Source organism: Passer domesticus, chromosome 12, assembly GCF_036417665.1.
Source record: "Passer domesticus isolate bPasDom1 chromosome 12, bPasDom1.hap1, whole genome shotgun sequence".
NCBI classification, from domain to species: Eukaryota; Metazoa; Chordata; class Aves; order Passeriformes; family Passeridae; genus Passer; species Passer domesticus.
The window spans coordinates 11,983,570-12,001,137 of NC_087485.1; the positions used below are offsets into that span (position 1 = coordinate 11,983,570).

The following is a 17,568-nucleotide window of genomic DNA, read 5'->3' on the forward strand; positions in this document are numbered from 1 at the left end:
GAGGACCTGGGGCTGCTCGGGTGCGTGGGGACCTGGGGACCTGCCCTGCAGGGACCCTGCCAGTCCCAGACCAGACACACGTGGTGCCGACAGTGCTGTCGTGCTCCCATGCACAGCCTGCTCCTCCTCCCTAGTGGCCATCTGCCATGGAAAGCAGCATTTGACACTAAAAAGATGTCATCTTGTCATCACGTCATCCCTGCAAGGCGGGTTCAGGCATCCAGCCTAGGCTCGGGTCACAGGGGCAAACATTAGGGGCATAAATTTGCTACTTACTCAGAGAAGAGAGGGGTGTGTGCAATTCAGAGCACCTAAATTTGGGGCCTGAAGCAGCCCAACACACCAAAGGAGCAGTTTGCCTCCCTACACCCTGTTCTTTTCAATCTCTGCAGTGTTTAAACTGCAGAGCTGGCTACCTTCAAAAACAAATGCTGAATTGAAAAGCTGACATTACATTATGGGCATTTAAGCTTATAATCAGTGTTAGATAATTGCATAGGTCTGGGCCAAGAATACACAGATTAGTTTTCTTTGCATCATTACAAACACTTTAAGAATATTTTTTGCCATGGCATTTAATTTTATTTTCAACCACAATTATTATGGCCTTACACTCAAAGAACCATAGTGCACTCTGAGATGCATATGATGAGCTCCCAATCAAAATTTAAGCAATTTAGAAATTAAAACTTATTAAAGAACCAGCATTTAGAGTATTGTTGAGGTTCTGTTCTTATTTCATACTACTTTAGCATCCTGGCTTGGCAAAAGGATCTAGTCAGTTCAGTAGAAATCAGTATAATGATCCCAATATTAACAAAAATGAACAACAGGGAATATGATTTAGAGGTAGTACCTGTCAATTTTGAAAGACCATCTTTTGGCTTATGTGCACTCCTGCTGTGTGTACGTGAGAAAGAGCTTCTTTCATGTATTTCCAGATCAGTTAGAAGTATCTCCCAATACAGCTACACGATAATGAGCCCAAGCCTGCTCTGACTGCTGTCTCACAGACAGGACAGGACATCTCTCTGCACATCATGGCCTTTCTGGAGAATCCTCAGCTCCCAGGGGATAAACAGAAAAGCAGTCAGAGCAAACAGCTTTACCTATAGGCCTACAGCTAAGGCTGTAGTATATTAATGGTTGCCACAGAAAATATAAAACTGATTATCTGCCATGAAATGAGAGGGCTGATTCTCCCCAGCTGTACACACTCCTGGCAGTGTAAAGAATCTGCCTCTTGCCTTTGCTCTCTGATCACACAAGGAAAATCTGCCTTACCTTTCTCTTCATCCTCCTTATCACAACCATGACCGAGACTGGGTATATGATCAAGGCAAAAAGGTACAAAGAGATTTAACACCTGGGTGACCTTGGCCATGCTGTCACACACACATATGACTGCACAGACAGGAGAGACTGTGCTTGCTTCATCAATAAACAAATCACTTCTAGCAGCTACAATCCCACCAGTACTGCTGGCAGGTACATTTTTTGTCCACAGAAACTCTGTTAAATATACTCCCAATGATACAACTAAGCCAATAAGGTTTTATGAGAATGACTTAGGTAATCTGCTCCTTTTAGTGGCTGTAATGGGAAGTGTTCACTTCTTGGTACTATCCTTTTGTGTTCTACAACAGGAATACAGGTTTTTGTAAAATTCTCCTCAGTTTTGCCATAGGATTTAGAATATTGTAACTGTGTCAAAATTGTTGCCATCTGTGTCAAAATTTAAAATTGCCTACAACATTTGTCATTTAGTAGTACTTTTAATGACTGTGTTAGTCAGTATCTGACATTTGGTCCAGTGTATATTGCACCACTGAGATTCTGCCCCAGACATCACACAAAGGCACAGACCACAGCAGTGACAAAACAGACATGGATATAAAGTGTTTTAAATTTGTCTTACTTACCTATTTTTAAAAGTTTTCATCAACCAACCCTATTTCAGCCCTCCCCTCCTATCTATCTGCATAGAGCCAGATCATTTACAACTTTAAGTCAGAAATTTGGAAATGCAGAGGTCGCAGCAAAACCCAACCACATCCTGCCTTGCTTATGAGGAATGAGTGTTCTCTACTTAAAGGCAACTTTTGTTAGGCATACACTTCGAGTTTATCAGAGACAAGTAATGTTAAATAGTCAAATATTAGACTCTGGTTTGTTTATAAGTGTTCATAAAGGGTAGAGGAAGAAAAAGCAACAGTTTAGTATGATTCTACCATTAGTTATACGGATCCAAAGCTAAAGAGGCTCAGGCAAAATCAGCAGAGATCTCCAGATACAATGCCATGGCTGACAGCTGCATTTGGCTCAGGTGCTTGCAGAGCTCAGCAGTGGCTATCATCCTCATTCAGTCACACCAGCACAGCGAGCAGCACTTTGGAAAGAAGAGGATAACTCCTTAGTGGCACATCTGTTAGGTATAGATGGCATTCATCTGAGTAGCTTTGCCAATGGATGACATGCCAAGTCCTTTATGCTAAAAGGCTTGTGCTTGATGTTAATCATTCGCTCTCTGCCAGTTAACATGTTTATCCTTCTAGGAAATACTTTGATCTATACTGGCACTTGAAATATAGCAACCAATTTTACTAGACTGGAAATGAACAAACAAGATCTTGTGTGAATTGCCAAATGGCACAGCAAAATGCAGGATGCACGTTACAAAGGGTTGCTTAGCAACTAGAAAAGGCCATGCACTCCATTTCACTATTTTGGTTTGAAATAGAAAATAAATGGCCTTATAATTGTTTGAAATACACGGAGAGCTAGAACATAATACTGCTCTGGAGAAATTTATTTGTGAGGAGTGTGTGTCATGGGAGACAGAGAGACTCTGAACTTAACATTCAATAGGTAAGTGAAGGAGAAACTGCCTTTCAGATATTTTGCCTTAAAATGTAAATGTAATGGTAGTTTAAGTTCAGTGCATGTATTCTGCTATTCAACCAGGATTTAAAACAATTGTTTATTTTTACCTTTCATCTTCAAATGTTAAGAGGGTTAGGGTTTTTTTGCAAAGAACACTATTAGCTCATCCTCCATTTGCATGCAAGGAAGTGGAAGTTTAGAGCAGTTGGTACTTTACCCATGCAAGTTGCCAAACTGTGACTACATCACAGGCATCCTGAATCTAAGCAGTCTTAAAAAAACAAACCAACTTCTGCATAACATATCCGCCTTCCTCCCTCTTACACAGCTCCCCCATACCTGGCAGCTGGTCTTAAATAGATAGATATAAATAATTGCCTAGCAATACTTCATCCAGGAAAAAGAGAGGTCTCTAAAAACTCCAAGCCTCCCATACTTCAAAGCAGCTACTGTCTTTATTTTCTAATATGAGAAACTGAGGCAGAGATTAAAGTGATTCTTGAAAATCACATAAGAAGTCTTTTGGGAGTTGAGAGCAGAGTGTGAACACCTGACCTTTATCTTAGTGGCACAGTCGTCTCCTCTTCCACCAATATTCTTTTTATACAGGGATCTAAAAGCAGGTATCAGCTGCTGATATTGCTTGGCCATTGAAATCCCCTTGCAAGCACTGTCTCTGTGCTAGCTCCCAGCCAGGCAGTCCTGGTGCTGAAGCCAGTCCCTACTGCAGCTGCAGGAACCTGCCTAACTCGCTGGGAGTAGAGCAGGAAGAGCTCAGGGCTCAGACCTCTGTGGCAGCGTGGTAGAGCAGGGTGAGCTGAGCACAAAGGGGCAGCCACTGTCAGGAGGTGTCAGCTCCTTAATCTATGTAACGTGTAAGCTGCAGCCAACAGCCTCCTGCACAATACCAGTGTGTCTGCTGAAAATGGCATTGCCCATAATTGCATTGTTTGCTTAGAGGGGACCCGAGATCCGGATCAAGTTCAACAAGATCTGTGTCATTCTAGTTAGTGCTGTTTTTCAAGCACACCCCTTCAGTGAACAGAAAGCCCTCTGAATCCATGACCAGACTTTCAGGGCCAGATAACTGACTGTTTCGGTTTCTTTCAAGTTGTATCACAGTAGACACACACAGTATCCTGGATACTGGACAGATTTAAAAGTGGGAAGAAAAGGTTCCAGCACACTGGCTTTAAAAGAGAGAACAAAGTAAGTGAGGATCAGAGGGAGGAAGGCGATCGCTATGACACTAAGACAATTAATCACTGCCAGATGTTAAGGGTCACACAGCACTGCATGCTGGGAAGATCAGCAGGGGTTCTTGGACAGGGAATAGAGGGAAAAAATAACCTGTCATGTCAGTGAACTAGTCAGGGGTTTAGGGTTCCTGTCGTTTAACTATTAGTGTGCTCTTAATAAAATGACAATGCATTGAAGAAGGGGAGGAAGATAGGGCAGTTGGCAGAAAAGAGGGAGTGACAGCTTAATAATCCCTGTCTGTCAAAAGCACTAAAAATACCATCCCAAATTCAACCTTCTTACTTTTGTAATGAACGCACCAGGGTTCCTGTTTGATTAATAGAACACTTGTTGACTGACAAGGACAAATGTGCACATGGTCTGAACACAGCCCTGTGCATAAATAATTTAAATTGCACTATGGCCAGAGCTCAGCTTGCACTGGGGGTTCTGTGATAAACCCCTGTGTTTCAGCAGTTCATAACTTGGCCCTAAAAGAAAAGTTCAGGCATCTTGAGCCTAGAGTTGGACCGAGAAGGCTGGTTTGTTTCTTTGAAGTATGAAAAAGAAACCAGTACCCTCTGGAAATCACAGACCTTTGTTGGTGCAGTGATGGTGGTGTCTCTGTTGGCTCCAGTTGTGTATCTCTCACATTACAGCAAAAAGAAGATGGCTTTACACTGAATGATGCAAACAAATCTGTGTTCATGCTAATTCCCACTTATCCCCATTAACAGCAATGCTAATTACAGTGGTACGTACTAAACACAAAAAAATGGGGGACTGCTTGCTTGGAACTTTGGGAATAATTTTGAAAGGGAAGAATTTAGATTATTTTGTAAATGGACACTTAGTTGCAAATACTTCCTACATTCCTTTGGGAGGTGAATTTTGTTTAGTTAAGCTGTTATCTGATAATACCTTTTTCCATAAAAAATTTTGCTTTTACCTCAAAAAGGAATATTTTCCACCAAAACTGGCACATCTTTCTGTTCTTAAAACAATGCTTAAGAGCTCATATATTAATGGTGCAATTATTTCTCACCCGTGGGGCCCACACACAAACCTGATGGAAGGAACAGACAATTAGGACACTTGTAGAGTATCTCAGGTAAGACCTAACCTTAAAATTTTTATCAATCCTATGCAGGTATGACTGAACTCCCAGATATCATTTCAGTCAGAATCAATTTTTTTCAACATTTTACTCACCTGATGTGAACATGCAAACCTTTGTCTATTTTGCCATTTTTTTCCCTGTCAAATCAGAATACTTCTTTAAGTCATTATTCAGGCAGTAAAACAGCTATGGTTGTTTAAACAGTTAATCACAATATGATCAGAATGGAACAATAACCAAACAGAATATATTATCAGATTAAAAACTACAACAGAAATTCCCCAGAGTACACATATTTTGTCTAATAGCTGCTCTTTCTTTTCAATTTGTTGGGTCTTGTAATCTATCAGATGATTTTGGTGGCCTGAATTTGAACTTGGGGAAATGCTGCTGAGAGCATTCAACTTTCTTAGTGCCATAAAAGTTGAGATTTCTTTGTTACCCTTGAGGAGGCTTTAGCTTCTGCAGAATCAGACTCTCAATGCTTAAGAAAACAAGCATTTGTTTGCTGAATTTTTCTGAGTATTTTTTCCCAGATATTGTTTGGGTTTGTTTGGGGTTTTTTTTCCATTTATAATGTGAATTATATAAATAGCAAATTTATATAATTCAAATGTATATAATTATATTTATATACATTACATTCCAGAAACATATAGAACTGCTAATTTGTCCTCTTCCATATTAGAACTGGTTTTGATTTAGTAAGTCTTCTTCAATCATTGTAAGTCATTGTTTAATTCATTTCCTTAGCATGCTATTCAGAGTTTCAAATTGTTCTTACAAATCTCCATAGATTGGGCAAGGCTTTGTAGCAACCTCTATGCTGCAGTCAAATTGTATAAGGAAAAGGGGTGCACAGTGCAACTTCTGCAATTTGTTGAAAAGACACAGTCAAGACTTATCATTCCTCTTCTTAGAATTGCCAGTGAAGTACTTCAGACAAAATTTGGCTTGTGCTTCAGTTGCCTCCTTTATTAAACTGTACTGAGCCTTCCATAGCATTGTTAACCACATGTCCATTCCAGTATTAATGGACATCACAGTGCTGCACTGTTGTGGAATGTTTCAGGAGAAAGGAGAGTCGACAGAGAACTTGTGTAACCAGCAGCTCCCAACACGTGAGCCCAGCAAGCACACCCTTCCTCAAAAACCTGCCAAAGCTGCACTCTGCAGAAGGCAAACCTGGTTTTACATGCCCATCTGCTCTCACTGAGTAACCCCCTCTGAAGTTACTGTAAGGGTTTGAGTGATGCCACACATTAAGAGTTAACTTATAACAGTCAGAGCACTAATGTCTCCTCTGTATTAACGTTGATAGATCACAGCAGAGAGAGTAGCTCTGCTGCACAGAACACAAGCCCAGGAACTTGCTGCTTAAGCTCCCCATCCCTGAGTTTAGTTTCCTCTTACCATTTCTTGTTGCAGTTTGCTGGGGTAGAAAGACAAGAGATGGTTGCTGCTACTTTGCAAGGCTTCTGTTTGCTGGTGGCCCATGCTGCTGTGTCACTGCAAGGATGCTTCAAGGTGCAATGAAGGTTGAGATGCTTTGGGAGATGAAGAGTGGCTGCCTGAGGTACTGAGGCACTGTCTGAATAAAAATAAGCAGAACTGGTTACACAACTACAAGGCGCTTTCTTGTAGCATCTCCAACAAGTAGTTTTACCTCGTAGGACTGTTTTTAAAAAAGCTAAAAAACATAAAAGTAAAACAAATGTTGTATAAATCTCAGACAGCTTTTGGGTATTTAATTTACCCCAAGAATTTCCAGCTTATAATAAAGAACAACTGAAGGTGACCAGACAGACAATACTCCACATTGCTACAGCTGTATGCAACCCAGTGCTGATGTTCAGCTTGGGCTGTATCAGCCACTTCATCATCCTGAAACATCTGGCAAATGACCAACATACTTTTGTCTCCATGTTTTTATGGCTATAACAGCTTGAACAAGATTAAAAGTAAAATTTGCACCTTATAGAGATACATCTAATAGTCTGCATAATTGCACACGGGTTATGTTAGGAGGGCATTCTCATACATGAAACTTCCTTTGCTCCACAGCACTTTCACACTTGAGTTTGTTTCATACTTCAGATTGTTCCCCTGAATGGCACACCATGATATACTGCTAAACATTCTGCTGGATCAGTCATACAATTACACATGTTTGTTCCACATGTGCCTACCAAAAATATCCAGAGCCTCCATATAGCTTCCTTCTTTAAAGTAAATAGCAAGAAATAGACTGTTTTATTCCTCTCCAAAACTTTAGTCCCAGTAGACAAAAAAAGAGTTACAGTGCATGTGAAAAGCATGGGCAACAAAAAAAGCACAAAAGCTTTTTTGCTGTTTAGCTTTTGTCATTTAAGCTATAAAAAAAAAAATAAAAACAGACTGGCTAGCAGCCAACTTGAATTGCAGTTAAATAAATTCCTATAACACTTATTCACTTTGGAAAATACAAAAAAATTGATCAAAAGCAAAAAGCTCCCAGAATTTATTTTCAATTTAAAGCTTATATATTAACAATCTACAACAAGCTACTTGTTCTGCTGCTCTAGGCAGAACAGGTCATCATTTTAATTTGTGACAACAAATAAGCCTATTTTTTCCTAAATGTGGGAAAAGTTTAAAAACTGACGTGAACAAAACATTTCTCTTCCAAAAGCAATGATGAGCATTTTAATTTTTGTTTGAAAGTATACAAATAGGCAGATATAATTTGACCTACAGAACTATTAATTGTCAACTCAGCCCACTTATTTGCAGGCTATAGTCTCAAAACTGTATCATAAGGTTGATTATTCAGCTAGCAAACACACAGGTGAGCTGTTTATTTCAAGAACATTTCATTAACCCAGTAGGGTCTTGGACTGAATGAAATGGCTTTGTTTTTCTTTGTGCATTGTGGTAGAATATGCACCTAAATTATCAATTATATTTAACCTCCCGCCTAAACTAGAGTAATGTGGCTGACAGGAGGAGAGCTGACTTTTAAGCCCAGCCAGATAGAGTGTTTCCTGACAGGGTTTCAGCTGAACAACACACATGCAGACAATTAGCCAGGTTTTAGAGGCTGGCCCAAGCTAGAGAAGAGCTGGAAACATGTTCCTTGGTGTTTCTCATTAGAGACTGACTGACAGAGGATTCCATGGCTGGCTCTGGCTGCCCTTTCATCTCCCAGACCTGTGCACAACGTGCCCCAGACCCGGTGGGTGTGAGCTCGGTGGGGTTAGTCCAGTCCCAAGGGAAAGCTGATTTTCCCAGGGTGTGACTCTGGGCCAGGGAAGGTGGCAGCAGCTGGGTCCAGCAGGGTGCCCGGGCTGGGGCAGGAGTTCAGATCCCTCTGCACACAAGGGAGGCTCCAGCACTTGGGAATCTCGGCCAGGCTGCTTGGGGAGATTTCTACAGTCCCTGACAAGAAATGTAGGCTTGCTCCCCTCACAAAAAATAAAACCCAAAAGTCTAAACCCCAACGCAATCTGATAACACTACTTTAATTTGTTACAATTCTGTTTCTCATCAATCTCTTCAAGTGCAGCTACATCTGCACCTCCCTGAGCATTGGAAGGGATATGCATTTGAAGTACAGTTTGCTTCAGTAGTTTGCATGGAATAATTGACGTCCTGTTATTTTTCCAAATGCTCTAACAAGAGTTCAGTGTGTGTTAGTCTGTGAGGATTCTCAAACATCTGTGTGGCAGTCAGATAAAACCAGACATACTGATAAGATGGCCCAAAAGGAAGCATTAAATGCATAAATACAGTGTGTCTACCATGACCTGATATGATGATTTCTTCATACTTTTCACATACTCTCTTGAATTTTGTTGTTAAGCCAGGATTTGTCAGTCAGGGAAGCAAACCCAACTCCAACAACCAATTTCCCTGCAATCTTTCTAAACCACAAACTAGTACAATTTATAGAGGAGAATATCTACTATGACACATTTTCTCAAAGGGAATATTTACTGGAGAATCCATCACTCTAATGACATCTTTGTTAGCCTCTATGTTTTAAATATTTTGCTACAAGTATGTCAATTCATATGAATTAGTAGAGCCTGTATTAGTCAGTAGTAGACCACCACACGTGGTTTTGTACAGAGAAAGCACCTCAGATTTCATGCAAAGAGTAAGCAAATTTTGAATCTGTTTTATGTATGTGTAAATTATTCCAGAAACAATTTTCTCCTTTTTACAGTAAACTTTGGCCTCTCAAAGATGCATTCTGTAAGCACCTTTGCACATGATGCTGAAGCAGAAAAATAAGTGAGATTCTTACTTTCCTTTTGCTCACGTTTAATCTGATGACCCTCCTGTACTTAATGGTCCCTGAGAAACCCCAAACTAATTTTATTATTCTCCATGACCATGTTTTATTTCTCAACTATTTACTGCTCAGCTACACCTAATTGCCCTCAATGTTGCCTCTTGGAGAAGGAATGACTATCAGCCTCTTCAGATTGCTCTTCCCAACGCTGCTACATGGATGATATAGTTACAACTCTCCCAGTACTTATTCTCTTACAGTTAAACCATCTGGAGCCAGTTACTAGCATGAGAATCACAAAAGGATGAAAGTTCCTAGCCTTTGTGGTTTCTGAGAAAAGTCACTCAAACATATCCTACAAGCTCACAAACCAGAAAATAAGTTATAATTTTATTTATTAAAAATATCACTAATTTTCAGTACCTAGGGGTGAGAATACCATTTGCCTGATCCTCTCATCTCAGTGTGACCCTGATGCCCTCACTCCTACAATGGATAGACAAGGGGGTGTTTGGTCAGGGGAGGAGCATTTCTGTGCTAGGGAGGATGCTCAGAGCAGGGACACTGCTGGCCACTTGCTGGAGCAGGAAAGGGCAGTGCCACCCTGCCCATGAGCCAGTGTGACTTGCAGCCTGTATTTATTTCCCACTGCAACATACCTATTGTTTCTATTCTCCAAGGCACTTGCCCAAATGCTTACATGTCCAATAATTAACAAATAAAATAGCTGTACAAAAGCAAAATTTAGGCTGCTGTCCAAGATTCACATGGTTCTGGAATTTGCTCAAAGGTAAATTATGTTTTTATAACACATGAAAATTTCCAACTAGTACACAACTACTCGTTTGTGAATCAATTTTATATTTTAAAGATACTTATAGATTTACAACATGGAGTCAAAGATGTCTAAAAAGATGTGTTAGAGAAAACTTTTAAGAGACTACAAGCCATTTTGGTTTATGTGGAATACACCTGGTAGAAGAGCAGCTCTTGGAAAGCTTCAGAAACCTTTAATGTGAAGCCCTTGTCTTGAAATCTTACTCACCTGAGTAAAATAACTGCCACCTGATCCTTTCAGTCTGACAGGCTGTAACTTTCTGAGCTTGCCTTGGTCACAGAGGGCCAAGAAAAGCTGTCTTACATTGTCCTTCCCCTCTTGTTCCTCTGTTTCTCAACTTTTTCATCTTTCTTGTGAATTTACAGAGCTTCCCACTTCTAAACTCTCAAGCTTTCAAAGTGTGACACATGAGTTTAGCACACCTTGTTAACTTAATATTTCACAGAAAAGACTTTCCTTTGGAAATATTCTAGGTCAGCCTTACCACTACTATGAGAAGTAATTTTTCTAAGGTCTTGATACATATAAGTACCAAGTATCCTTAAATTGTGAGATCAGAATTAGACCCTTTATGGTTTCCCACTGGAAGCTGATAAAAAAAAAAATCAGAGGAGCAATTTTGGTCCACCACCATCAATGGGAATTGTGAAGAGTCACAAAGGAGAAAATATTCCTAAAACAGAGATGGAAAGAGAGAAGGAAAAGCATGAAAGGGCTTCCAGTCATGCAGTGGATGTTGCTCCCTTGTGAACACTGATGTTTTCTTCTTAACAATGAACAAAAGCTATTTTCTCTACGGAAGAGGACAGGAAAAGGCTCAGGCTAAAGCTGGGTCGGGACTGGTTGGAGCTTCTGTGTCATTGGTTAGAGGAGTTAAGAGTCCAGTTAAAAGTCTCTCTTGCCTGTCCCCAGCCTTTGCTCTCCCTTTGAAGTCCATCCTGCCCCTCCAAAATGCTGCTTGCTGGGTGTCAAGCCTTCTATAAACTTCCCTGCCCCAGTGAGTTCCCTATCCAGTCCAGCTTTTATCCACACATCCCTATAGCTGTGCTGCTTTTCCTTTCCAAACCTCCAGCTGTAAATTGTCCCCGCTAAAACTGGACCATTTAGGAAGAAACTGATGAGAATTTAATTTGAAAACATTTTTTTTCCAGCAGTAAATAATAAAGCTTTATCTGAAATGGATCTTGGTTCCTGCCATATTTGATGTCCTTGCTTTGAACCTCTGCTAGCACCTCTGCATTGCACAACTTTTCATATATTTTGAGATTTTGGGGGGTCTCTTTTTGGGGACTTTTTGGTTTTTTTCATTAACTTTTTCCTTTCAGATCTGGAGGTTGAAAAGAATTAAGGAAACACGTAGCTTTTTCCAGCTGAAGTAAGAGACAGAGATTTCAAAGCCCTGAACCACACTCCCCGTTTAAGCCTAGTGCTTTCAGCCAAGAGAAGCAGCACCAGGCCACGATTGCCTCTGATCCATCCTGGGGTGGGAGAGCACAATTCCCCCTCGGGGCAGAGCCCTGGGCTGTGCATTCCCACCCGGGGCAGAGCACACTCAGCCAGGCAGCCACAGCTCCTGACTGGGGGCCAAACAGAGCCAGCCTTGCAGCAGACACAGCAGCACTTCACACACCTTCTTAAAAGTGTTTTGATGGCATCTGATAGCATGAGTTTATTATAAATGTACTTATTTTATACATTAAAAAAAACCAAACCAAAACCTACAAAACCTTGAAAATAATTGGCAAAATACTAAAGCTAAACAAATATTTAGAAATAATTAAATCAAATGTCAACTGAGATATATTTTTCCTTTAGTGAGCTCTAACAAATAATAGAACACTAAAGGCACAGGTAAAGGTAATACAGTCAGAATTTACAAAAGTGAAAGGTAAGGACAGATTAATACTAAGATGCATCCTTTGCTGGCCTGATGACTAAACAATATTATTTTCAAGAACAGTGTACCATAGAGCTCTCACTACTTGTATTGTTTTTACACTTGACATATATGAGGACAGAAAAACTCAGTTGTAAACTGGAAAGAAAGCCAGAACTTTCAAAACTAGAGCAATCTGGATAAGATTTAAAAATAAACAACAGAAAAAGCAGTTTTTCCAGAAGAATGCTTCCTCCCCCTCTTCCCTGTCCCACTCTCCTCTGCCTCCAGCAGAGCCAGCACCAGATGTTTCAGAAACCACACACTGGGCAGATACACAGGATCATCTGTCCCTTCTTCCATAGAGGTCTCATCCAAAGGGAAAAATTTAGACAACCTAGTTCAAAGAGCACGCCAGTAGCAGCAAGTAGCAAGCCTTCCATTTTAAATAGCTCTTACCTTTGAAAATAGAAATTTTAATGGAATAATTTTTAAATTTCAAATCCAGAAAACTGGATCATAACAGTAGAATAGTCTACAAGATATTTTTGTGATAAACACATTAATCTAAAACAGTTCATGAGTATGTAATCTACAAACATGACTAATGAAAACTATTTTCTTAGAATTAAGATTACTGCAAAACCAACACAAAATAAAGTCCTGGCAGGGAAGTAACATTTGATAGATTTTAGAAAAAAAGTGAATCATTTTTACACTTAAATAGAAGGGTTTCACCCTAATCCAGGAAACTGTTTTTCCTATATGAAAAGGCTTTAAAAATGCAAATTTAATTTTCTCAAATATATGTAATGATAAATATAATTTCTAAAAATAAAATATTTACTCAGGATTAATAGTAACACTTAATAGAACAGATTTAGACATTGAAATAAAGATGAATAATTAAAAATGGGTTTGTTCCAAAATAAGATTAATGTGTTGGTCAAAGATATAATTCCTTCTATGTGTAAGTATACCAGGCAATATTTTTTTCTCTGACTTTGACTTTTTTACTTCTAAAAGCAGCAACTGTAAAGGATTCCTGGTGACAAGTGCTAGGGTCACAAGCAAGGCTGGGGAGCAGAGGAGAGCAGTGCCCAGGATAGCACTGAGGAGGGGCTGGGTAGCTCTGGGGGTTTGCAGCCCCTGCATCCCCCCATGACTGCACAGTGTAAAACACCTCTAGGGTTGCTTTAAAGCATGCAGACAGCCAGTCCTGCCCTGCCTGGCCCGGGATCAAAGGACTGGAAAGGTGGCTCTGTGCCACTGCTCCCCCTGGCTCTGCTCAGCTTCATGAAGGCCAAACTCAGCACAGCTGAGAATCCATCCCAGCACGTTAATCATGGCTTGGGTGGAATTGCTGTCATACAGAAGTTTTCATTTCCTTCACCTTTTAAAGCCTGACTTGTTCAAAGGAAGACAAGATTTCAATTTTGCAATTAAGCACCTCAGATTGGAAATGTTCTTCAGTTAGCAATTCTAGAAAGTAAGTGAAATTTCTGGAAGTGGAATATTTATTACGTAGAAAATATTCATGAGTGGAATTATCTCAGATGTCACTTGACAGTGAGGTAAACACAGCACTGTGGAAGACAAAGTCCTAATCAGGCTGCTAAAAGCATTTTCATAGCAAGAAAAATGTACTGCAGTTAATATCAAATTTTATTTGCCAAAAGTGCAGGAAATTGAGTTAGGTGTTCACTCTGTCTGGTGCCAGTGGGGCTTCTGGCCGTACAGGCTGGCACCAGAGCCTTGGGGGTTTCTTTGTCCTCTTTTTGCCTTCACATGGATAGGGACAAAGGGAAAAAGAAATTACAGTCATTTCAATGTGGTGAAACAAAGGCACAAGAAGAATTGCACATTCACAATGAACAAACGAAGACGTGGTATTAGCAAAATTTCTTACACAGAATCAAATGCATTTCACCAAGTAGAGATATCATTCAAACCTTTGTTGCAGTCCAGCTGCACTATCCAGTTCCAGAGAATTATAAGGCCATTTTTATTAATTCTATTTAAATGGCATACAGAGCAGAGACATACCACAGCTGTGGTGCTATCAGAGCCACAATTCCATGTATTCTAGAAAACTCAAGACTCACTGGAAATATTTATAACATTTATGATTGATATCAACACAGCATTACTTCATTCCAGAAATTGTTCCTAGGAGTTAGAGTCAGGAGCTACTGTCTCACATGGACAGGCTGGGTTGAGATTACTGTACACACTGGGATGTGAGGGACCAAAAATGCACATGGGATCACAAAGACCAAGGAGACAAATGAAAACTCCCTGTACAATGATAAAATATTTCAAACTAGAAAAAGTTTGCCGGATTATGGAAATACATTCTTTCTGAATACTTTTTCCCCTTCAAATCCCAGCCATCTTTAAAAGCCAGGTGACAGCTCTCACAAAAGAAATTTTTCTTCCTCTCTCCTGTGATTTGATTTAGATCTGCTTTCCAGTGACAGACTGCCAGGTTGTGTAAAGCCCAGAGATCTCTACAGCAGGCAGTCCACTAATGACTCAGAGTCTGGGTAAGATACAGGAGAGAGAGAATAGAAGAAGAAAGAATTAAGCATCCATCTCATTCACCCATCAGACAGGCTCCCTAAATCCCCTGCTAGGGCAGTGGGAGGCAGAATTATTCCTGCTGGGCTCCAGGCACCCTCCAGTTGGTCAGTGCAGGTGTTCTGTTGCCACTCCATCAATAAGTCACTATAAACTGCAGCTATTGAAAAAGTACAACATATGGAAATGTAATCGTGTTTTCAGTGCTTTGTTTGAATGCCTTATATTTTTTTCTGCAAAGTTTGAAAACTTTTTTTAATAGGATGTTTCTTTTTGTCTCTTTTTTTTCAATATCAGTTGCAAAACTGCCTAAAGTCATAGTCACATGTCAAAACCCTGACACCTACTTTTAATGATTTCCATTTCCATTCCAACCGTCTCATCCACTTAACTTCCTCATTGCTTGGCTACTGCTGCAGCATTCACGTCTACATTTTATCAGTGTTTCATGGCTTTCCATGGAATAACTCCACGGTCACTCACAGACTGTAATGCAACCACTACCTTCATTATGTTAAGTGGACTTTACTCCTTCACCAGCAGTCAAAACAAAGAGGCAGTTAAATTTTCTTCATTTTGGATTATAGTTTTCCACTTCAAAATAATTTACCTTGGTTCAAATCAAGTATAGAACTTAAAAATAAAATAGTCCAGTTAATGGATCTTTGCTTTAGCAAAGAATAAGGAACTCTCACAGTGTGGACATTTTGAGAAAAATACTTTCATGACATTCAGCTGAGTAGAACAGTCATAATTAATTTAAGTCAACTGTGCCAAAGCAACATATTATTACTTCATAGGGAATGTTTGCAATGGAGGATGAGTTATTGACTCAACAGGCCTAACAGTCCTAAGAGAGCTTGACCTGCATTTAGCCTGCACTACATACAGCCAAAAAAAATGAAGTCTCGTCCTGCAGTTCTCACAGTATCCACTTCCGAGGAAAGAGCTTCCCATTCCACTGTGTTAGTAAAATACAGACTACTAATTAATATCTTGTATTCATTATTATAATTCATAATAGTTGTTGGCATGTACGAGGCTTACCCAAGACCAAGTGTTTCAGGAACATCTTGGAACAGGCAGCTCTGCCTTGTGTGACTCAGTTTACAAACTAGACAGATGTGGGCAAACAAAATTAGGTCCTCTTGCCCAAGTTCATACAGTTGAAACACAGAGCTCAGGCAGGGAAAGTGACCACCACAATGGAATAGAACCAAAAAAATTTCCTGTGGATACTTTTACCCACTCTTGGGAATAAATGGAACTTTCAGGCCTCAAAGCCAAGGAATCACTTCAGGGATTTTAATGATGATGTCAATTACTTGCTCCCAGATTTTAAAGTAGGTAAACACAAAATTTATTTTCTTTGCTACAAACAAAGACAGCTTTCAGCACTTCTTGAAGTAAGAAGGGGAAAAGTAGATTTAAAATTAGTGTTTGTTTTGTTAAAGGATGCATGTACTCTTCTTTTGGGCCAAAGTATCTTTCAGGTCATTAGGACTGTGCGTTTCTGGAGACAAGTCCATTTTCTGATGTTTCACACAAAGCATAGCTTTGGTCAATATGATTCAGAATAAGGAAAGACTTTAAAGGAATGATGACATTACCATTGAGCTATTGTTGTTACATGTATAGGTACAGACAAGAACAAAGGGCACGCAAAAGCAGAATCAAGACCAATTGTTTCTTAGAGGATATTATGAGTTTTAACATCCAGACTAGGGAGCTAACAAACAAGTAAATTCCTTGGTCATAAGAGCAGATCACTGCCTGGAGAGCTGAAAGGACTATTTTTTTTTATTTTCCTGAAAATATACCTAAATCAACCCTACTCTGTGGAAACTGAGTGCTGTAATCATATTTCACTAGGAAAATAAATCCTCACAGCATTCAGAAAAAGTGCTTTCTGTACCTTACTTTGAAATGCTTCGAAATATGTCCACAGGACATCAGACACATAGAACAGGTGAGATGGGTGCTAAAGAGAGCCAGGGGATGTACAGAAGAGCCATATTATCTTGCAGGCGAATGTTATGATCTGACAATTTCAGGAATATTTTTAACACAAAAGGTGTGTGTAGGTGTAGCAGGAGCTCTCTGGCCACAGAGAGCAGGCACAGACTTTCCCAGGATTTTCCTGGGGAAGGCTGTAAGAAGATCAGTGAAAAGAATTAGAAACAATTCTTATCTCCATTTGCCGCACCTCTTGTTGTGCACATGTGGAATGTGTTATGGAGATTGTTTACCAAAGGGTGATTTCTTAATTGGACACTGGTGATGTGTTTTGATTGATTGACCAATTGGGTCAAAGCTGTATCAGACTGTCTGCAAGGGTTACGGGTTTCTTTGTAGTGTAGTGTAATATTGTTTAATAAAGCAATGGATCAGCCTTCTGCCATCATGGAGTCAATGCTCATTATTACCTGGCTGGGGGCCTGCAGTTACATGTAGGTATGTGTATACAGAAGACATGAACAGATGGAAGGTTGTGGAAATCTTAATTAGCTTGGGTTAGTCTCAGAGGTCACCCAGGAGAGACAAAATTACTTTATAAAATATATCAGCTAGAGTAAAGAGCCCAAAGTTCCCACCACAAAGAGGGAGAGAACATGTCTTAGAGCTGAAAGTTTCTCAAAGGGGTAATAGATAGGCAAAGATGGAGGAGCCTAAAGAGCAAGGAGGAGACGCAAGTGAGATCAGCTAAAGAGAGAAGAAAGAAAAGATGTCAAACCCTTGATACACTTTTTGTGGCT

The 17,568-nt window shown here is 39.9% G+C and overlaps 1 protein-coding gene across 6 annotated transcripts in view; it reads right to left on the minus strand.

Moving 5' to 3' along the window:
* Nucleotides 1-17,568, minus strand: part of NKD1 (NKD inhibitor of WNT signaling pathway 1) — a 271,038-nt gene that overhangs the window by 168,608 nt on the left and 84,862 nt on the right. For 4 of the 6 annotated variants that reach the window (XM_064386408.1, XM_064386407.1, XM_064386410.1 and 1 more), the window contains one exon: nucleotides 6,656-6,833. The gene's annotated coding sequence lies outside the window, so the exon portion shown is untranslated. Of the gene's footprint in view, nucleotides 1-5,071; nucleotides 5,189-5,334; nucleotides 5,380-6,655; nucleotides 6,834-17,568 lie in introns of those variants that run through there. The other 2 variants (XM_064386409.1, XM_064386411.1) reach the window with 2 other exon arrangements.